Below are 23,346 nucleotides of genomic sequence, written 5' to 3'. Positions count from 1 at the left end.
TTGAAAGCTCCAAAGCGTTTTAGGATCCTCACGTCACTTCAGCAGCTGTCGACGCAGAACCGGTTCAGACTTCTGGCTCCAAAGTGTGTTCACACTAAAGCTCCTTAGATTCCTTAGATTCCCCTTTTTATGGCAAAAACCTGACATTTCCACCACGTTTGTGCTTCTGTAACTTTGGTTCAGTGTCTCTTCTGCTTATTCTGACTTCTTGGTTGTAAAATTTAAAGAGTTTCCTTTCAACGGAGACCAGGATTATGACTGTGATTAGAAGGGTTAAAAAACAGTGACCTTTTTATTTTGGGTGCATTATTTTTGTGCTTGTGAACAAAATGAAGCCAAAGTGGAAAAAGTTAACTGGTTCCAGCTTCTCAAATTACAGTATTTTCTGTTTTTCTATTTTCTGTCACAGTAGGATGAAGGCGTTTGGGGTTTGAACTGTTGGACAAACAAAACAAGACATTAACCGACACCACCGTTTACTGTAGTTTGTTGTGATGGACGTTTTTTGCTAGTTTCTGACAGTTTATAGACCGAAGGATGGATGGATTGAGAATGTAACCTGTAGAGTAATCTATTATGAAAATAATCAATAGTTGCAGCCCCACACAGAATATAAATCGGGTATACGGAAAAACAACCAGATCACTAATTTAAGAGATCGTAGGTGCTTGTAGGCGAGAAGCTGCCGTGAACGGCTGACGGTCAGTAACAGATGTGATGACAAACAATGTTCTGTACCCTGAAATGAAAATGAAAGCAAAAGTGTCCTGAGCCAAAATACAGGATCAAGATCAGGACCAGCTCAGGCTTTTTTTTATTTTTAATTTTTATTTATTTAACTCAGATTGGGATTGGGAGCTCAAAAACAGAGTTTTTATGAGATGTCATTAAACTTTTGGCCATGAGAAGGTCAGTCCCCTCAGTAACACCGATGTCCTTGCCTGTGGTCCAGGTCTCAATAACTGCCCCCCTCCTCACTGACGCAAATATATGTGACTGAGCCGGTGGCCTCCCTAAAATGGCAGGTCTTAACACTGTGAAAGGGCAGTAAAAGGACTTCACATGTGAGTCAGGTCAGACCAGAACTCGGGTCCGCGGCAGCAGGGATCAGACGGTGACCTCGGGTGGACGGGGTCCCCCGGAACGAGCGCACCGCTGCCATCCTGCAGTGTTTCCGCCATCTGACAGACACCCTGACAATAAATAACTCTATGAAAAATGAGGAGGGAGGGAGAGCACAATACCCCGCTGAACTTGAGAACCTCTTCTCATCGATTATGGAAATCTCTCCGCCACTGACCCGGGTTATTATGAGTCTTAAGTATTGATTAAATACGCAGAGGAAAATACTTTGGCAGTTAAATCAGACGTTGATTCGATTAGCTTTCCCCCGTCGCCGTTCAAAATCTACTGCTGTTTAAAAGGATTTCATTTTTGTGCATAAGCTTTGTTGTCTGGAAATTAAATTAACTCTGGTGCAATGTTAATGCGGGGTGACCTTGGGTGGGTTAATGACCTCTGACCTTTGACCCGGGGGAGTGTCTGGTCATAAGGAAAGTAAAGGGAGGTGCAGACCCCCATGCACTTAAGCCGCTCTTTTCTCCCCGGTCCTCCCTGATTCGGCACAGACGCATCAAATCATTTGGCGTTCAGATCAATAGATTCTTTGAGGCTGACTTCATAAGTAGGTCATAAGAAGCATTTCGGATATTAGCGCTGGGTGAAATGAGGCTGGCTGGAGTTCACGCTCCTGCCTCGGCCTTAAAGAGGGAGCCTGCACTAAAACTCAGCCCATATCTTATCTGGACACTTCCGTCAATATGTGTGGGTATTGATAACTTTTTTCCAAATCGGTGACGTTAATGGCAGCGCGGCTGTCCGTCGCAGCTTCAGCTGCTTCTTTTAATGGATGTAAGTAATTATCGTACCCTTCTGCTGTAATGATGGATGAGACACTTAACAAATCAGAAAAGTGTGTTGTAGTTTTACACCTATGTGTGTTTCATAGAGAGCGTTTTACCTTGTTTGAAATGGAAATACCAATTTTTCTTAAATCTTCTCAATGTTTCTGAGCACAGGAACACAGGATTCCTCTGGATAATGTAGCTATCATCTGTAGGGCTGGATATTAGCATTGATCTCCAGATTTGATTTGATTCTGGATTCAGTTTCATCAGGTAAATACCAATACTGTGTAATGGGCTTCTCAGAATTTATCCTGGGGAATCTAAACCTCTTCTACATTCAACAAGTGAGCAACACTGTCGTCTCCTTGAATATAAAACTGAAACACGCTTTGGTTATAAGACTGTGGACAGAAAGCAAAATTAATAAAACATGACACATCTATATTTCTTTCGGCCCACGTGTGTAAACGGTTGAGCGAGAATAATAGAACAAAAACCTGCCCCACATACCAGGGCGTCATCATTCTGCATATTTTAAATAACGCAGCTACTCGTGGACGCTCAGCAGCAGATGCTTCGGCTGACTGTAACGATGAGCGTGAGCTCAGACAGGACAGAAACCGAAAGTCTGCTCCCTGATTCAGCTGCACCGTCTGCGTTGACAGGACGTCAGCCTGGGATGTGCAGACAGATGTTAGCTGGTGTTCGCTCCCCATTCAGCTCACAGCGACTCGGGGCGGCTCACACGGCGGCTCCCGTCTACGCTACTCTTTAAAATAAGCTCCAGAGTCGACATCTTACACTTCACGCAGCTCTAACTGAACCACACGGGACATTTGGCAGAGATGTCCACGTTCAGCGAGAGAAGGAGCCAATACGAAGAACCAGCTCAGGGTTTTAAAGGTGTTCAATACTGGATCATTCGAATGAAAAGCACAATCAATCATATTTATTCAATTATTTATTGATTTATCCAGCCCTAATCATATAGGTTCACGTTGTTATTATGGCCCATCAGTACTACAGTACCCATGAGCCTCGGCCACTGCCGTGGAGGAGAAGGCAGACAAATGTGCAAATCCGAACTCAGAATGTTTGGTCATTGAATTTGAAACCGAAACACGTCGTCGTGGTTAGTGAATTCATACAATACTAACACCGACTATCAAGTCATTTAAGCTGCAAACTGTGAAATCTGTTCTCTTGACGGTTTAACGCGCCCCCAAATAATGTTTCACATTTGCACACACTCAGTTTCACTCGCATTGCAGAGTCCCGATCCGTCCTCTGGAGATCATAAACGTCTGCACAGAATTTCATCACAGTCCAGCCTGTCGCTGTCGAGAGGTTTTAGTCTGGACCAGAGTGGTGGACCCAGCGACACTCCCGTCAACACGGCTAAGAATATATCCTCGATTATCCGCCGAGATCTGTTTCTGAACCAGTTTTAGGGCAGAAACAGGGTCCTGCCTCACAATAAGCAACTGAATCAACAACCCAGTAAATAGCTGCTGGTCTCAGTTGATTCTCAGTGGGTGATTTCAGGGCTGAAAATGTGTTGAAATTTGGCTCCGCGGGATTAAAAATTAACCACAGTCATCCCTTTAAGTGCTTTTCCCACCACACAGTTTAACAGCTCGAGCTCGGGCAGTTTCATTGTTTTTGATAAATGTGAACAATTATCATAACTCTCGCCTCGGTCTCTATTTCGGACTCCCTGAAGGATCTTTTGTGTAATCGATTGCAGCCAGCGAATGCCACCTCCCTCCCACAGCATTCAGGCTTTATCAGATATGCAGTGCAGCGGTTTCCACACACACCGGAGAGATGTGGACGGCTGTTGGAGAACAGACAGAACCAGTGTCAACATGCCGTGTCTGCTGGGAGAGGCGTTGGAGAGCCTCGACCCTGCCGCTCTGATTTATGAGCTCAGACGCAGGAAAAGGCCCTTTTATGGAGCGGATCCTGCCTGGGAAAGTTGGTAGACATGATAGAAAGTTGTCAGCTCCGTGCAGATAGAGGTAGAGACGGGCCGCTCAACACAAGGCTCAAATTGTGCCTTGTTTTCTCTGTCAATTCACCGCAGGACTATAATGCGGTTTTCCCATGCTCGCCAAGGCCCCGCCGTTTGTTTAGCGATGTCGCAACCGGGTGTTAATGCCTCTTTAGTTATGTCACCCCGAGCGGCGGAGGAGGCGCCTCGGTCTCTTCACTCAGGAGCTGAAGGATCCCGTTAACCCCGTCACCTCCAGCCTGCAGGGATGCGGGGAACCAAAATGCGGCTCGGTCATAAACGCTTACAGGACGAGCGGCGGTAAATCACTCGCGTTCGTACAGATAAATGATCTGCTAACCGCGGCGGGCTCCGTATGCAGCGCTAATGAAACTGCACTCACAGTGATGGTGTGAGCCACAGCCTGTAACATCCTGATTCCTCTCACATACTATGAGGTAAACAGTCCAAACCCCATTAGTGCAAATTCCTCAGACAGAGTGATTAGGAGCAGGGCCAAGTCAAGTCTTTGGTTTTTCATGTCTGTGTGAGAGAACACTTCCTGTTGTTCTTCATTAATGAGGAGCAGAGCGACTGCAGTTGATTTAAGATAATGTACAAGCTGAATAAACCTCCTCAGTCTCCCTGGCAATTACACTCACACACACAGGTTTCTATTACTTAATCAAAGAAAATTAGGAAATTAAAGGGTCAGTTCAACCAGTTCAAGCAAACCATCTGTTGTGGTTTCGCTCCGGTCAGCTAGTTTTTTTTAATTTTTTTAAATTTTGGAGCAGAAGCGATAAGTCGATTAGTCGATCGATAGAAAAATAATTGGCAACTATTTTGATGATCGGTGAATTGTCTCAGTCATTTGTCAGGCAACAATAGTGATTGAATGCGAAATATTTCCTGGTGTCTGCTTCTCCAATGTGAGGAGTTCATGATTTTCTTTTTTATATCACGGTAACTGTGGGTTGAACTAAACAGGACATTTGAGACGTCACATTGGACTCGAGGAAGTTGTGAAAGTGTGTGTGTGTGTGTGTGTGTGTGTGTGTGTGTGTGTGTGTGTGTGTGTGTGTGTGTGTGTGTGTATATGTGTGTGTGTGTGTGTATATGTGTGTGTGTGTGTGCGTATATGTGTGTGTGTGTATATGTGTGTGTGTGTGTGTGTGTATATGTGTATGTGTGTGTGTGTGTGTGTCCATGTCTTTCTGTTTTGCGTGGACAAATTCTGGTTTGAAACCATCGTTTTGAGGACACCTTGTCCGGTCCTCACAGCGTCAAAGGGCTGTTTGAGGGTTCAGACCTGGTTTTAGGGTTCAGATTAGAACCAGGCTTAGGTCAGGGTGAGGGGCTGGGGAATGCATTATGTCAATGAGAGTCCCCACAGGGATAGCGGAACAAGTCCGTGTGTGTGTGTGTGTGCGTGTGTGTGACCCCGCCTCTGAAAGGGAAAATGGATCGATCTTTAAGTATTTAGTTCTGTGATGGTTTCCTTTAAGAATGTCCATCTCGCTGCTCTCTCTGCCATTATCATTAGAATTTGTTTATCATTAAATTATAAATTCTTCATCTGTCCTTAAGCTGATACAATAATCCAATTTCTAATCCTACAAATGCAGTCCTGCCCCGTCTACTTGATGCATCAGTCTTTATTCCTGGTGACTTCCAACCTTTTTTCCTCAGAACAGCTCTGAATTCACTGCAGCGACGTTAAAACAGTCGGATCCACGTCACAGCGGCAGAAACACACGGTCCGTTCAGTGTTTGTTATTTCTTCTCATTGCAAACCGGGGTTCGGGGCCCCAGACGAGGGCTCGCGAGATGATTAGACAGACAGAAAAGAAGAAGGAACACATTTCTGCTTCACAGAAGGGATTATTCAGACCCGGGCTTCTCAGCCTTTTTATCTCTGGCCCTTTCTTAAAATGAAAATGAAAAGTCGATCTGTTGAACTCCTCGGCGACGAAGCCGGTGACGAAGGGTTGCAGACAGACATGGGTTTCTTTCTAGGGGCCCCCGATGCAGCTGAGCGGCAGTGGGGCAGTGAGCTGCCTGGTGACTGCGTGGAGGCCGGTTGAAGGGAGGGCCGACCGGAGCGCACTCTAACCAAACACCGCTGTGAGACAAATTGTTACAAATTGGTATTTCCCCACTTTATAGGATTACAAAGGGGCCCCCTGTGGGGGTGTCTCCACGGGCCAGAGACGGAGACCAAGGGGGGGGGTCAGAGGCACAAAGAGACTCTGGGCATCAGGGTCAGTCTACTCGTCCAGGCACAAATCTCAGATCCTTTACTGAAGTAAAAGTATCAATAAAACGTGTGCTGAGACTATTAGACAGTTAACACTTAATAACTAATTAATAATTTTGATAATGGACTATTTGTCAATTATTAAGTGAGAGTCCCAAATACAAACAAACTATGTGATGTCGTCACCTTGAGAAAGTTGTGAGATGTGTTTTTATAGAGCTGTAATTTCATTTTCTAATTTAATTTACTCACTAATATACTGTTGGGTAGTTTACTGTGTCCTGTTACTTGTTTTTATATATAAAATGTTAATTTGTAAAGTAACAAGAACCATCAGATAAATGTGGTTCACTAAAAACGACAACATTTAAAGTATATTTAACTCTGTAACATGACAAATTCATAAATCAATATTGTGGGGGTTTTTTGTAGTTGGTGTTTCTACAGTCGGATCTCACAAATCACACAGAGATGCAAAAATCGAATCACACTTTTTGACAAATTACCCGTCTTGTGATTCCCATTTTACACATAAGCACTTTCCCAACACAGCGTGCAGCCATTGAGCAGCGAAAATCATCGTCAGACAATGATAATGAGATTTTGAAGTTACAATTTTCCAGTTTAATTGTGGAATTTTGCAGCTGTTGATGTTTCAGCCTGTTTCTCACTGTGAAGTGAACGCACGCACACACACACACACACACACACACACACACACACACACACACACACACACACACACACACACACACACAGACAGTGCCGGTTGGTCAGCATTGTGGGGAATCAATCTATGCACTGATCATCTCGATCAGCCCACAGGGGCTCGTCTTGGTTCAATACCTCCCTCCCAGCCTGTGAGAACCGACGTGACGATTGGCCTGAATAATTCAGTTTGGTGGAAATGTTTACAGTGTTAAGGCTGAACGCTGCGCTTCACATGTTCCCCACCATTTCTCTGCACTGGGTCGCTCCCAGGCAGATTATAATGGGTCTATAAAGTCTGCTGACCTCACAGTCTCTCTCATTTACAGCCAATGACTTTAAGTGTGTCCAATCCAATCCTCAGGTATTTATTGAGAGAGAAGTGCACACCCGCTCTCTAAGTAAATTGAAATCGCTGCCCTCCCGTGGGACTTCGTTTCAGCCGGGGTCCACCATCATGAGGGGGGACTCCGAGACCCTGAGTGGACTCGATCACTTTCGCGAGGAATATGAGCATTTTTATACGTCACTGATGAAGTTCTTAGCATTTATTCCAACTCTAAAGACTTATACCGTTGCAACCGGGACTTCTAGAAATTATGTTTATATCCTGGTAATTTGTCCTGCCTAACACGTAACGCGGGAAATGTCTGCGCCGCCAGGATCATGTTCAGTGGCGACGTTTTCGTCCGGTCGAGGACGTGTAACCTTCCTGTACCGCACCTTCCTGTGTGGACGGTTAGGTTAAAGGTAATAGAGTAAACTCGTCCTGTCCCACGCCGCAGACCACCGTCTGTCCTGAACCTTAACCAAGGCCGCGCTTCTCTAAACGGGACCACAGAAACCTTCATCACGGTTTAGTTGCTCCGTGCAGATATTGTAGGGAAACGAATGAAATGTGATGTCAGTGAATAACTTGCAGACGCTGACCTCAGACCTGTCGAGGCGTCAGTGTGCTGCTTTCACCCTGTGCTAAGGTGTGATAGTGTGTCAAAGTACGCAGGGTTTCAACTTGTCTCTCAGACTTTATCATTTCACTCGTGTGAACAGGCCAGGTCAACAGTATGAATGTCTTCCAGGAGAGACTGTCTGTCTGAAAATGCGCCGTGTTATCTCCATCTGTTAAATAATTATCCCCCCCCCCTCCGTGACGGCCATCTTTTCACTCCACCATCGAGGGTTGGCGTTCGGAAGAACTATTAGAAACACTTTGTCCTTCAGATGCGGTGTGAGCTAGTTCTTTTCTGTTATACTGCGGCCTAAAGATTTCTGTATTTCATAGTGACCCAGGTCTGAAGTGAATGCCTTCAGATTAATGCAGAAGCTGAAACAGCTCAAGGTGAAACACGAAGACAGAGAAATGAAACGCGTCTTTCTCTGCCTGATCAAGATCAATGTGACTTAATCCCGTAGCTCAAAAAATGTCCCATTTTTGATGACGTCTAGCTCCGTTTTAGTTTGAATGTGCTTATTGTAAATCACCTTGGACCAATTGAAAAATGTAAACACAAAAACAACTCATGGAGTCGCAGTAATAGTCAGCAGCACTCTCCCTATTCTGAGCTTTCATTCGTCTCAGCCGCGTGGACGAAAAAACACGAACCTCCAGCAAACGCTTGGAGCATGTGAGTAAACAGGAATCAGATCAGAGTCCCACTTTAACATCCTGTCATTTTCTGCCCGTCACAGTTAGACGTTACAAAATCTCCAATGTAACGACGACACTGACGATAAGTGATTGGCTTCACTGTGAGAAGAGGAACCTTCAGATTCCACCTCTCAAGGACGGAACTTCATCAGAAGGAATTGTGCCTGACGAAGGTCTCGGGATGGAAACGTTGCCTTAATAAAGTGAGTTCAAGTGAGGGGCAGTCTGCAGGATTTTTGGTTTCTTTTTCCCGTCAAGAACTCCTGATTTAAATAAAACAAAAAAAACCCTAATCCTGGCAGCATTACATTTCCCTCCGAGTGTATTTGCTGTTCCAGATTAGCGGTGTATAAACTTACTTTCTAGGAGACAGGGCTGGTTATTGCCTGAGCTGATCGGTGCGGATAGATTTGCAGCCCTGTGCGCTGAGGCCGGGGTTAACTTGGTGAGGATATGGGACACTTCCCACATGAGCGATAAGAGGCACTTTTAACCTTTTTCCAACTGTTGACACTCGTCCAGTTGATGCGAGCGAACGGCTTCACGGCTCTCTGCTCCAGCTGTGTAAATGTGTTATGTGTGTAACATAAGCTATGCAGGTCAGTGCAGCCAGGAGTCATGCTAAGCAAATAAATACTGTGATGTAATGCCCCACCCCCCCGGCCTCCAGATTAAAGACGTAGTTCATTACCGCCGAGACACTTTAACCCCGCAGACGCGTCTAACGGCCCCCGTTCGATGATGACACATAAATCAAATAATGATAAATATACTTGATTGGTCTTTGTTGGAAATGTGCAGTGCAGTGTGTTCTAATGCAGAAAGATGAATTCTTATGTAGAAATCAATAGAGGATATTCTCCAGAAAGGTGTCAGCGTTGAGTGTTATGGATCCTTCCCGACAGAGAAGCAGCTGCTGGTTTAAGCAGAAAACGTTATAGTTTTGTCAATCGATAAACCGGCCACTTCTTTCACCATCTTCCTTTTTCAGGCAGCATCCATCTTCCCGGCTACACTTAGACGGCTAATGTCCGGTTCTCACATATTCTAATGATGATTCTAAATCACATTTATCCATTTGTTGCTGATCAAGGGGATCTAGGCAGTTTCATGTCCTTAAAGGTACCGGTTAGCATTCAGTCGATTCTTCGTGTTGTTTCTAAAATGTCAGGAAATAGTTTCAGATGTCTCGTTTTGTCCGACCAGCGGGCCAAAACCCAAAGGTGTTCAGTTTACTTTGACTGAAAACAGAAAACCAGCAAATCCTCACAATTGAGAAACTGCAACCGGGAAAAAAGAAGTTTAAATAAATCAAATAATAAATCATGTCGGCAATTTTTTTATATCAAAACTGCAAGCAACGCTATCGCCAAACGAGGATGTTGATATCGTACAATTCTGAAAACCCCCGATTCTCTAAAGAGACACTGTCATGTTTTTTTAATTCTGGCCTTCTGTAATATCTGTGGCAACTACAGGATGGTTAATGTTATCAAAAGAGGGTTTTGGTTTAATGTTAGTGAAATAAACAGGACCCGACCTTTTCGATAATTAACCAAGACCACCGTCTTTCTTTTACCTTCACCAACCTCACCGGATTGAAATTCTTCAGGTTTATTCTGTATGTGCTTCTAAATAATGTTGCAATTGCAATGCATTCAAGAATCGTGGCAGTTTATGTCAAATGAAAAATGCCTTCCACCGGTGGAATATGATATGAAACAATAAACGATCAAGTGAAAACAAGAAGAAAAGATTTCAATATTTATGAACAGGATAACATTTTCTGGATGCACGGCAAGAAAAACAGTTTTTTCAAAAAATGGACAATGGAGAAAGATTGAAGTTGGACACGGACATGGTCTGAATGTTAGTTAAAGGGACGCAATAATAAAATAAAGTGTTCGGTAATCCCTGATCCTAATAGGTCTGATCTGATGGGAAACTCACGCTGCTTTTTGTCACTGCTTGTGCAGGAAGTGACTCTACTGCAGAGGTTTTATCAGTAATAAAAAAAGAGCCAGCATTTTGCTTTAATTTGTCGCCCGTCTGTGTTGTCAGTGAACATTTTATAGATATGGTCGGTGTGAACATTTGAGACATTCGTTATAAACGTCTCCTCGTTATGTTGACAAAGACACGCTGGAATGGTCCTTTCTAATACTTCAGTTTATTTAATCCTCTGGACTAGAGCTGCAACATTTACTTGATAAATTAGTGAATTGACAGAAAATTTATCAGCAACTATTTTCTTGATCAAATAATTGTTTTAGTCATTTTAAAAAAAATTTAATTTAACAAATGAGTTAAAAAAACAAAAATGCCAAATACTTGCTGGTTTTATTTTCTTAAATGTCAGGATTTGACGCTTGTCTTTGTCAGACGTGATCGTCACTGGAAAATCTTCTGGTTTTGGACCATTGGTCGGACAAAACGAGACGTTCGAGGACGTCACGTCGGCCTTCGTGAAGCTGTAAAGGGCGCTTTTCACTTTTACTTGAAACACAAAGGAACAAAATGATCGAGAAAATAATCAGCAGGTAAACTGACGAAAACGACCGTGGAACAGGAACGACAGAGTCGGAGGTTCTGCCGATGCACATCTGGTCCTCTGCTGCGTCCCGCTTTATTGATCTCCGCGCCCTCTAAAACCCGCTTCCCGTTCCGATTCCTCTACCGTCATCTCCTCGTAGATAACAACAGCCTCGGTACCTCCGCTGTCGGGTTTCGGCTCTCGTCGGGCAGCACCGAGAGGCTCCTTCCTGCCCTGTGATTTGAACGATGCAGACGCCGGGACGAAGACTTTAATGGTCCAGAAACCTCCTCCCTGCTGCTCCTTATTGTTTTATAAAGCGAGCGTACAGACAGTCCAATCTCAGATTGATTATGCTGCTTCTCTCCATTGATTGTGCTGCCTGCTGCTCTCCCTTCAAGTGTGCAGAGAAGAGAAACTCATTCAGAGAAAAAAATGACAGAAACACTTTGATTCCTATTTGTATTTATTCTTCCCTCCATGAAGAGCAGAAGAATGGTTTTTTATTAATTTCATGAATTATTTGCTCATTATGCATTAATCATGGTGCCCCATCTGGAAGGTGCAGGCGTGACTGTGTGAGAAACAGCCATTCTGATCTCAATTAGATTATGCCTCTGCTCTCAGTCTGCCCATAAATCACTTCTCCAAAGTGAAATTAACAGTTACTGGGGCGCATTAATATCCCAAGTCAGGCATGAGGGGAATGCAGTGACTGGAACCAGCCATCTCTCACAATGTTGAAAACATCATTTTGTTTGTGAAACATCAACACTACATGCTAAGGTTTCCCTCCTCCCCCGCCGCCGACACTGACAGCGAGAAATGATGGTGCGTGTGAAGCAGCAGATCTCCAGTCAGCAGGTCGCCACACGCTGAAAGCCGGACCGGCGTGCGCGTGACCCGATGTGAAGTCATTAAAACCTTACTGCCCGGCTGTTGTGGTTGTGACGGAGAGACCACACATGGACGCTGATATTTGGATTTTTATCATCTAACAGGAACATCATTCTGCATCCTATTCCTCTGAGGAAACGACTCAATCTTATGGAAACGAGCTTTTCTTAATTGTTAAAACGTTCTTCGTTAAACATTCAGTGTAGTTCTCCCACATCGCAAAATAATATTTCTGCCACTTAGCACCAAGCTTTCGTGATTGATTGGCAGCTATCTTGCAATTTGATTAATGGTTAGTTGTCATTTCTCAAAGAAAAAAGCCAAATGTTCGCCGATGTGAGGATTTGCTGCTTTGCTCTGTTTTCGTATCCGTTTCTCTGGTTTTGTAGGTGTCAGTTTGAGGATTGATCGAAGGTCCGTTGAGAAACGATTTTCAGAATAGCTGCTGATGGCAACTGACTAATCGGTTAATGAACTAAATATTTCAGCTCTGGTATTATTTGCTCCGTTGCTGTCGTTTAAAGGTTTTCTTCGTTTATTGAGCGAGATGCCCGTACGACAGCCTAGCCCGTAACTGAATCCACATCTGCACTATAAACCGCGCGGGTTCCAAAACCCGAGCGTCGCGTTCTTCTACAGTAAAAGTGGGAGCGGGTGTTTGCTGTAGCCTCTGACGGCGCAGCAGCTGTCAGCGCGGAAAACGGAGAGGTTTCATCTTAAACAGTCACCGGGGTGAAGGAACAGAGCCCAGGGGAAGGGGGCTTTAACCCGTTGTGTGATGTCCGTCACGGCTTTGATAGATTGGAAGTGTGACATTAAAATGGAAATTACTCAGGGGAGGGTCGACCAGGGAATGGTGGATGACCTTTGACCTCTGACTAAGCCCACAAACTGACTGTGGAATCCCTCAGCGAGATGGACTGATGGACGGATGGAGAGAGCCTGAGGAGCCTGTTACATGAAGACTGAAGACTGATGTGTGTGATTTGAATTAACACTTTTCTGGATCATTTCTTCCTGCAGCCTTTGATAAGGACCCCACTGTATTGACATGGGGGGGGGGGCCCGAGCTGGTCTTACTTTTTACTGGGCTACGTTAAGAGCTCCACACTGACATCCCAAATATCGAGCTGCTCGGTCAACTGATTAAACCTGCACACTGATGGTATTTGTTTTTGGTTAAATAGACGTGAATTTCTTCTGAGATCAGACCCCAACAGACCTGCAGGGATAGTAACATTAAAAAAGAAGCTTTTCTTAATCTGCATCTCTGGACCACGGCCATTTGCTCCTTCACAACTTTGCCTCTGCTCTCATTTTTGGAAAAAATATTTTTGTCCCAAAAATGTAGTCCCGTTTGCCCCGAAGCTGGTACATAAAATATGTCTGAGCTCCCAATCTTGTCGTCCTCAGGTCGTCTTCTACTTCTGCACTGTGACTTTTATTTATCATTATATTTTATACCATATTCCGTTGGTCCTAAGGGTGTTTTATTTTACATAAACCGCCATAACTCTTGATTACATTTTGCCATTGCAGCAACATTCAGACGAAGTGTGTGCATATAAATGTTGAGCAATCTTGCAAAAGTTGGCATTAGTTGAACTTCAGTAACATGATCAGTTTAAATTGCAGTGACAGAATAAAACTCTCCAAAGATTTTTCTAATTCTGAAATTTAAAAATTTAGAAGACATACAGCCCGGTTGGGCTTTTTGAGTCCTTTTGAATTGGATTTGCTGCATAATTAATTGTAATACAGACCCGGTCTCCGCCGAGAACTCAACGTGATCTCAATTTAATGTGACACCGATTCTGCCTTGTTTGCATTAGCAGGGAGTGACGCTGGGCCGGCCGCCGTGGCCCAACCTGAGCAGATGCAACCGGACATAAGGCCTGGTCATGGGGTGAGGATAGGATTCAAGAACACTGTGCAGGTGCACGAGGTCAGAGCGTAAATTTCCCGATAGAACTAGTAACTACTGCTACAACTAGTGTTGCTAGGTAAGTAGGGATGATGGCCGGACCACTGAGTGGGCCGTGGCGTTCAGCAGCTGAGCCCAAGCAGATACAAGGCCGGGTCAAGCCCCTGAGTATTTACTCTTCGCTTGGGGGAGGGTAGGAGTTAAAAGCAGCTTAAAGGTGTGTGAGGTCAGTTTAAAGGTACCGTAGGTCAGGGCTAGAGAATTTTTGTTTTGACCAGAATCGTCCTCACATTGTTCTGACTTGGCTTGAGTGTGAATCACACAAATGATGAGTTTCATATAAGAGGCTTGAATATTCGGAGCTCTGGTGGCATTACTCCAATTTGTTATTCCTCCAAAAAAAAGAGAGTCCCGTAAGCTTGTTTTTACCTTGTAAACAAGGCTGTTCAGACACAGGATGAATGGAGACTAAAAACCTGCAGCTGAGGACTAAAAGTTCATTAACTGAGAGGGAGAGGGGGAGAGAGAGGGGGGGGTGGAAAGAGTGGGAGAGAGAGGGAGAGAGGGGATAGAGGAGAATGGAGAGAGAGGGAGGTGGAGAGAGAGGGAGAGAGAGAGAGGGAGAGAGAGAGAGGGAGAGGGGGACGGAGAGAAAGGGAGAGAGAGAGGGAGACGGAGAGAGAGGGAGAGGGAGAGAGAGAGGGAGAGGGAGAGAGAGGGGGGTGGAAAGAGAGGGAGAGAGGGGGGGGTGGAAAGAGAGGGAGAGAGAGAGGGGGGGTGGAAAGAGAGGGAGAGAGGGGGGGGGGGGAGAGAGGGGGGGTGGAAAGAGAGGGAGAGAGAGGGGGGGTGGAAAGAGAGGGAGAGAGAGAGGGAGAGGGGGATGGAGAGAAAGAGGGGGGAGAGAGAGGGAGGGAGAGGGAGAGGGGGACGGAGAGAAAGGGAGAGAGAGAGGGAGACGGAGAGAGAGGGAGAGAGAGAGAGAGGGGGATAGAGGGAGAGGGAGAGGGGGGGGTGGAAAGAGAGGGAGAGGGGGGGCGGAAAGAGAGAGGGAGAGGGGGATAGAGGGAGATAGAGGGAGAGGGAGGTGGAGAGAGAGGGAGAGGGAGAGAAAGAGGGGGGAGAGAGAGGGAGGGAGAGGGAGAGGGGGACAGAGAGAGAGAGGGAGGGAGAGGGAGAAAGGGACATAGAGAGAGGGAGAGAGAGAGGTGACGGAGGGAGAGGTGGAGAGAGGAGAGAGGGAGGGAGAGAGAGGGAGGACAGGAGAGGACAGGAGAGCGAGAGAGAGAGAATATAAATGGGAGATAAAGAGCGTAAAGATGGAGCTGGAGATAGATTGTGGGACCGTGCAATTCCCTAAGCTCTGATTCCTGCTCTTACATCTGTCAGGATGTGAGGAGGAGGAGGAGGAGGAGGAGGAGGAGGAGGAGGCAGCTCCTGGACTCTCCATACGTAATTAATGACATCATTTCAACTACACTATTGACTAAACAAATGCATAAATCACAGAGGCTCGAGTCAATAGACGCGGAAACATTTAATCATGTTCTAAATAATGACTACTGTTCCCATAATGCAATAATTATTTTCAGCTGCTGATTTGGATTAATGGGCTGTCAGGGCGCGATCAGAGCGAGAGGAGACGCGAAGCAGCAGCGATCAGGGAGGCCGAGCCGTGATTGACAGCGACGGGGGGAAAAAGAAAAGCGGCCGGCGGCGTCTTTATGTGGAGTGGCAGGTGAAAAGTGGCTGTCAAAAAATGCAGTGGATATTTGCTGTTTTGTTTATCAGCTGGCTGGCGCTGAATAAAAGTGGAGGAACATGTATAGCCTGTCCGTCTGCCTTTTCATCTGCTCCCTAAATGGGTCTGGGGATTGGAGAGTGCAGTTTATCCCCTCCATTCTCCCTGACAGAGAAACCATTTAAAGCTCACCGCCACGGAGACAGCAGTCTGTCACCAGAGACGGCGCTCAAATCGGCTCTTCACGTACCGCTGCCCCGACTTTCTGCTTCCTGTCTGTCCGTCTTGTTCGGCCCCTGCCTTATATGACTCAGAGGAATCTGTCATTAAAGGACCATTCATACTTCTCACCAGCACAGCAGTTGCTAGAAATGTGAGTTCCCGGGATAAATCCCGAGAAGCATTTTAGGCGACACTGGTCTTTACCTGATGTAACTGAACCATCAAAAACCAAATGGAATGGAAATGAATCGAAGGTTAGCACCGATATCCGTTATACTTCCTGTAAATGAATTTGTTTTTGGCTAATTTGTTTGAAAGGCGAACTCCTGGTTTAAAGCCGCCTCCACGCTGCCAGGAAAACTGCTCAAGCTTTATCACACTGGGTCTAAAGGTGGTGTAACGACCTACTAAAATTTCCACCACGTGTGAGGTTTTGGTTACAGAATGTAAAGTCAGCTGAAGCCGTGACCTCAGTGTTTTTTAGTCGTAGCTACGGCTGGTTGTGAGGAACCGAGACTCCACCCGGGACTCGAGCCGCACCGGTTCATGTTGCTCACTGTGGTGGAGTCGGGGTACGATCAAAATGGGTCTGAATCCTCAGTGTCAGCTCCATCAGAGATGGGACTTTAGATTGTGTCTATAAATTAGTCTTTGAAGCAAATAATAATCAAATGATTTACTTTGTGTAATATGAATCTCATGTCCTGGATAAATCTGAAGGTTTCAAGTCGAAGGTGGGAAGAAAAACTTGAAATGAACAGAGTAACTATGACTTCCACTTAGCTTCATATCGTGTTCACAATTCTTAAAAAAAAAAAAAAAATCCTCATCAAACGTGTCCGTTACGTGTTTTTGTACAGAAATGACTCAGTCATCGGGCGACATTTCCTCATTCTTTAAACCCCGAAACATCAAATCTGATGAAGCTTTGTTCAGATTATTCCTCTAATTTCCTTCGCTCCTTCCTCCCGGTTTCGTCTCTCTGAGAGCGGCGTCTCCGGGGGACATTACGAACACGGATGGGGATCCGAGCAGTTTAACCAGCTTCAGTATCACTCTGATGGTAAAGCCAATTTGATGAGTCCATCTCCTCCTGACACCTCCCTGAGACTCGGGGGAATCTCCTCTCCAAACAGTCAGACCCCCGCTTCCCCCGTCCTGCCATCCAGCCGGGTCGCAGGTTAATGACTTTGTGTTTACCATCCAACAGGCTCTTTGATAACAAGGCAGCCTTCCCCCTCCCTCCGCGTTTCCACCGCTGAGGACGATGAAGACGCTCGGTGTAGCAACAGGAAGCGAGGAATGTGACGCCACACACAGGGCTTTGTGGGAGAACAAGCAGCCCGGCCCGGAGACTGAGAACTACTAATATTTATTCATGATAGAGAGAAAGTACTGGTTTGTTGGCACAGGCTACTTCATTTACATTCTGTTATAGACTGTTTGCCCCAGCGTGGGAGCTCTGTCTATCTCCAAATAGATGAACCTGTCCTGCTCACTCCTTTTCCCTGTCATGCAGTCATGTCGCCTCGCAACAAAACTCTTCATAGCTCTCCACACAGCCGCCCGACTGTGTTAGAGCACAGGTAGCTCTCCGCTCCGATGCTTTCCCGGCTGTCCTCCGCCTCCAGGCGCACCGTGAAGCGCTCAGACCGGAGGTGGAGCTCTGTCCCAAAAACTAAGGGATTCAGCCTGGTCACCTATCTCAAGAGTCCTTTCGAGATGCAGCATGTGGTTTTTTTTGAAGGGATCCTTGGACACGAAAACATCAAAATTAACAGACAATTAAAAAGATATATAAAATAATAAGATTAAAAAAACAGTCAACATAACAAAAAAACACTGCAAATAACATATGACAGAGAAAACGTTCCTTAATAGAAAACAATTTCAGTTTCATAATCATCTCGGCTTCGGGGAGTTTATTCTCCTTTGTATTAGTTTACTGATATTAACTCTTTTTCTTCTTCAGCTGTCACACTGTGAGCTGACCTGATCACGCTCGGCGAAGGCTCGGTCACATCAGACAGTGCCACAGCAAATCCTAATCCTCGCACCTTTGCAGCGTATTTGTTTCGAGAGTCTCGGTGACCCGTGACCTATCTCAGGACTAGTTGGAGAACTGCCGTGGCTGGCGTGCTAACCACCGCCATGGCGGCCAGGTGGGAGCCCGCGAGCGCTACTCAGTCACAACGTCACTCCGAGCTTCTCTCTGATTTCTCTCTACTGGGTTGCTCATTCAAAATTCTGCCTTTTTAAGTGCTGGTGTGACCAGGCCTTCCAATAAAACACCGGAAAGTGTAAAAATATGGGACCTTTTCTAAGGGTCGGGTCCTCAATAGGTGGACTCTGGTCCGCCTATTTAGTATTGAATAAATCCAGTCCAAACGGGGCTTGTGTGAACCAATCGGGACTGAGACTGTTGACGTGTGTTTGCTGTTAGCTGGCAATAGCTGCCGGAACCCCAAAACAGGAAACTGAAGAAATGAGAAAATGGGCGACTGCCTCAGGTTAATACAGTGGGTAGTGTAAGTTCAGCAGACCCCAGGGTGAGTAGTTGTTCTCATAGTAACAATTAATACGGAATCCAAGCAAACGATAAACGACTACCTGCCAGTTTCAGGTCTCTGCACGTGAAATTTTCAGAGACGCTGAAATCGATGGAAGCTGCCTGGAATGTAGGACCTGAATTTTCTGACGGTCTGGTCCTTTAAGTGTTGTACCAGCTTTTCTTGGGAACAGAGTGTTCAGACCGCGCAGCTGATGATAAGGGTGTAATGATTGCCCTGCGAGTTCAACAAGTCACACACTTAATGACTGGTGGGTGAGAAGATGCAGCAGATAATGCAGCTGCAAACCAGTATGACTGAGGGGGAAGTTTGAGTCTCTATCAGTGTCTCTACCAACAGCAACTGCAGAGTTTCTCACCAGAGCTTTATCTGAAGGAGCCTCGCTTTTTCCCCTGTCTGCTTCCTGAAACACAATGTTTGATCATATGATTCACCTTCGTGTTTTTTTCTTTTAATTTTCTAATGTTTCTCTATCAGAAGCAAAAAAGACACTCCTTATCACTGCAGAACCTGCCTGATAATCTTCATGTTTTTAAGTTTCCTTCCGTATCACATTGATCCGGTGACAGTTGTCTGAACATCCACGGCTCCACTGCAAACAGGAGCCGATCGCAGCTGATTCAGCAGCTTTTACTGGGACAGTTTGACTGAATGTGGACAAGTAGAGGCTTAAAAATACGGGGCTCAAGTTGAGTATCTGTCTCTGTCTTGATAAAGGTTGCTGGACTGTGAGAACGCCAGAGACAACGATGGAAATGAGTCCAGGAGCCAGCAGCGTGTTGCACCTACTGATGGTGAGTTTGAGTTAAACTCAACATTAACTGTGTCAAAACTGACCCTTTCCTTGACTTTTAATCCTCAGTTGTAGCAGACTTGTATAACGCAACCTACTTTTCACTCTACAAACAAACAAAACTGGTTTGAACTTCCAGGCAGCTGCTTAAACAGGCTGCAGATGCACATAAACTCTGTAGAACCACGAACTCAAAGACAGAAATATGCGCACACATTCTTTCTGTTGGTTTTATAAAGCAGTGTGGACACTTGGTTCTGTTTTATAAGACTCAGTCATTGTGACACCTGCGCATGTGCACGTGTCTCATTTCCACTCGCAGAAAAACAGAACAAAAAAGTAAAGCATTGTTACCTGCATCGTTATTCCATCACATGTACCCATAAACCCTCATCAGCAGACGATGATAATCCGTCATTTAACATACAACACTTCTGTTCAAAAATACAAGATCAAAGATCCTCAACACGGGGAAATAAAGAATGAAATTAATGGCACAGCAGTAATAAATTAAAATTAAGTTTAGAAATGTGCCTTTGATGGGCATTTCACAGTCAGTGAAACTGTCAACCTAAACCCTGTTTTTTTTTTCCATTTCGATTTGGCCTCTCACCCGAAGTCTGCGTGAGGTCTTCACAGTCTCGCTGCACATTACTCCCCGTTTTATAAATTCAGTTCAGTTCAAAATGCTTTCTTTGTCTCTCACAGGCGATTTGATGCAAGTGAGTTTGCGCAAATTCATTTACGCGCATAAAAAAAACGATATAAAAACGCAAATATGACGATTTTAGAAAGAAGTGAAATACACAAGAATTAATGGCAGAGGCCGATCTGTAGCCGGACGACAAAACCCAACTGCACAACGGCCAGTTAGTGTGTGAAATAGCGTGTGCGTGTCTCTTTTGTGTGTGTCGTGGCACCGGGACTCTATCGTTCTGTCTCTGTCAAAGTCTGATATATGTTGTACTTTATAAATATATATTAACATGTTGTCAATAAACCAAACCGAATTATTCTGTTCGCCGCTGGAAAAGATGGACGATCAGAAAATGCCAGCGCTGTCTGTGTAACTCGAGCATGGCGATCGTCCAGCCAGATATAATAACGGCTTTTAATGGCTGCTGATTAATGCACATAATGAAAGACGATCAATAGTAATAACCCGCAGTGGGTTGAGTGGCAGACACAGCCTGCTTGAGTCCAACACGTCCTCCCACCTGCAGCTCGTCAGCACAAAGTCAACCCGTGACACTTTTTTATTTACACCTCAAACACATCATTTGCCTCCTCGGTCTTACGTTGTTAAATTTCCCCCCTCCCAGCTAAAATGTATTGCCATTTAAACATGACAAAGAGGCCATTGAGGTGGCCATTACAATAATCCATCATGTCTACCAGTGGTTGGATCCAGCCTTGCGGTAAATCCAATCTAAGCAGGGTCAACAGTGTTTTTTCCTCCAATATGGCTGACTGCTGTGTCTGCTGGGCTGTCATCAGTTAGCTTTTGTCAACACGAGGCCACCAGAGACACATTAATGCCGCAGACCTGACAACAGGCAGACACACGGATATCTGAGGGATGTGTTACAGCTCATGTTGCACTTAAACACCATCATCTAACATACCTGTTGTCTGTCATGTGGCCGCTTCAGCATTTGTATCGGTGTTAATACTGTCCACTGTGCGTTAACTGGGGATATTTTATCTGTTTAGTCTCATTTTAGTCTTGCAGTCACAATTTTTACGTCTTATTCTATGTTCTCTTCTGAGGCTACAGCTGTTGCTCTTTTTGTTTTTGTGCCTGTATTGGTGAAATTGGGGGTGGGGGGTGGGGGGCAATTAGACTGACACAGGTGTAACAACATATACAGACAATACCACCAAACAAACAGAGGTGATGAGTTGACATTTTGTATTTGTATGTGTTTCTGTGCATGTATGAAAGACATGCACAGAAGACAGGAAGCAGCCCAGGGCTCTTCTCCTGTCTTTTCTCTTTTCTCCTCCACCTTTGTTGTTAAATGTTACCAGGGTTACAGGTGTCGTCCTTGTCTGTTGCGAGGTTGGCCGGGAAGGCACTGCCTACTGTATTAGTCCACACACGGCATGTAACTCCATCTTGCTAATGTTAGGTTAGCTTCCCTTTTTACAGACGTTGGTGTCCTGCATGTTTTGTTTCATTGAAGCTTCTTGTCTGATTTCCAGTGGGATTGTGGAAATATTCATCATCATATCGTCACCTTTTAAGTTGATGTTAAACTTGGGTTCAAACAGCTGTTTATTTCATCACATCCAGCAGTTACAGAGCAACATGATGATCCTTCATCTGGTTCTGGTGTCTGTGTCACCTGATGAGTCCAGGTCCAGCACTCCCCCTCTCTTAGCTCTGGTTTTGGTCTCCACCAGCTCCTGAGGGAAACATCTGGCTCTTTAGCTGCTAGATGCTCCACTGTGTTCACCGGCTGGTCTCTGGCTGGGTCTGTCTGCTGTTTGCTGCTGAGCAGGTACTGGACGGTGGCTTACTACAGCTGTTTCTCTGAAAACGACGCCGTGAGAGCGGTGAGCCTGAACCAGAGCAGTAAACGGAGAAACAATGAGCTGAAACTCACTGTAAAGCTCCGTAAAGTCGAGGGGAGCTGCAGATTTAGCTGACAATTCTCTGTGGGTTAATTAATACGAGAGAACCTACATCATCACACTGTTTTCACTTCTTGTCACATGTCATTTCATACAGCGGCATTAGAAAAAATACCCATCGTAGCGGCTTTAAGTCACTTATCACGCAAAAGCCCACCCAATTGCATTTGTTTTCAGTCATGCTATGACCGACTGTTTCCCTATAGTCGCATACTTTCCTTACTACAGAGGCTTCCCTCAGGTTGTTGTTGTTATTGAGTCCTTTTTCTTTGGCATGTTTGTGGTAGGTTTTATGTTTTGGACTCCTGTTGAAAACCAGACGATACATCTCAAAAGTTTCATCCTGATAGAGCTGCACCGGTCATATTTATTCTATGCAAAGCAGGTTTTTAAGCTCTTCTTTCTCCGAGATGGCTGCAAACCAAACACTGTAATATAGTAATATGTTAACTGGTGGCTAATGTGCAGGTATGGATCTTTTGTCTTCCTCCGGCTCTGCATGTCCCCAGTCATCCTCCAGGCAGCCTAAGGAACCCCCATATAGAGTTAATCATTACATCCCAACCCCTACCCTCATTGATTACCCACATAGTAAAGCTGGTGGAGCAGTCAATCCTGCATTCGATGCAGATTGCTGTGGCAGAACAGTCACCTCAGCCTTTAAAAGTGCTTTCATTTTCTGTGTTTGTGCTAAAGAAATATCGACCGGCTCCACGGCTCCACTCAACAAGTTTGTGCCCAGTCGATCATCAGCATAACTGCGCTTTTTCAAGATACTGTTCAAACACCTGCACTGAAAGCTGACACACACACACACACACACACACACACACACACACACACACACAAACACAAAAATAGTTTTTTTTCTCTTTGTGAGATTTCATCAAAGTTGAATTGACATTTTCTTTTCCCGTTGCTTGTCAGAGTAAAGAAAATGGAGGAGCAGAACTTCAGCTCACTAGTCAGCTTCTTTACATAATATGTCGAGCCAAGAATTATTATCATCTAATATGGGTTTATACGTGACACTTGGTTAGAGGCAGTCCTGCTGTAGATACCTTTTAGTGTAGGTTCTGATTTATAGTTCACCACCACCGGAGTCTCCATGATCGTTTCACACTCCAGTATTTTAGTATTTCACCTGCATAAAGGTCAGAACGTAGTTGGATTTATTAGAGCCAGGTTAAAAAGCAGAGGTGATGATATCTTGACTTTCAGTCCAAAAACACTGGATCCTACATTCCCATAATGCAACTGGACAATGTCTTTCATGGGCCCATCGCTGCCTCCTCAATGTCCACGTCTTTCGAACGTCTCATCTCTGTTATGTAGCATGGACTGTGTGTTAAAGGCTTTAAGTCTGGATCTCATTCCAGATGAGAAAGGCGAGGAGCCGATCAACATGTCGATTCTGTGGACTCGCCTGAATTGTATCCTGATAATCAGACTGATTGTCCGTTTAGTTTCACTTGGTTCATCCAGTGTAACGTTGTGCTCCTGTTGGCCGACGTCT

At 45.1% G+C, this 23,346-nt stretch overlaps 1 long non-coding RNA gene across 3 annotated transcripts in view; it reads left to right on the top strand.

The window, feature by feature from the left end:
* The window catches only part of LOC120806058, a 96,391-nt gene that overhangs the window by 3,954 nt on the left and 69,091 nt on the right, over nucleotides 1-23,346 (top strand). For all 3 annotated transcript variants that reach the window (XR_005709629.1, XR_005709630.1, XR_005709631.1), the window contains exon 2: nucleotides 19,118-19,194. This is a non-coding gene — a long non-coding RNA (uncharacterized LOC120806058). The remainder of the gene's footprint in view (nucleotides 1-19,117; nucleotides 19,195-23,346) is intronic.

This window comes from Xiphias gladius, chromosome 20, assembly GCF_016859285.1.
Source record: "Xiphias gladius isolate SHS-SW01 ecotype Sanya breed wild chromosome 20, ASM1685928v1, whole genome shotgun sequence".
In the NCBI taxonomy this organism is placed as follows: domain Eukaryota; kingdom Metazoa; phylum Chordata; class Actinopteri; order Istiophoriformes; family Xiphiidae; genus Xiphias; species Xiphias gladius.
The sequence above is the reverse complement of the archived record's forward strand: the minus strand, read 5'-3'. Positions and strand labels throughout refer to the sequence as shown.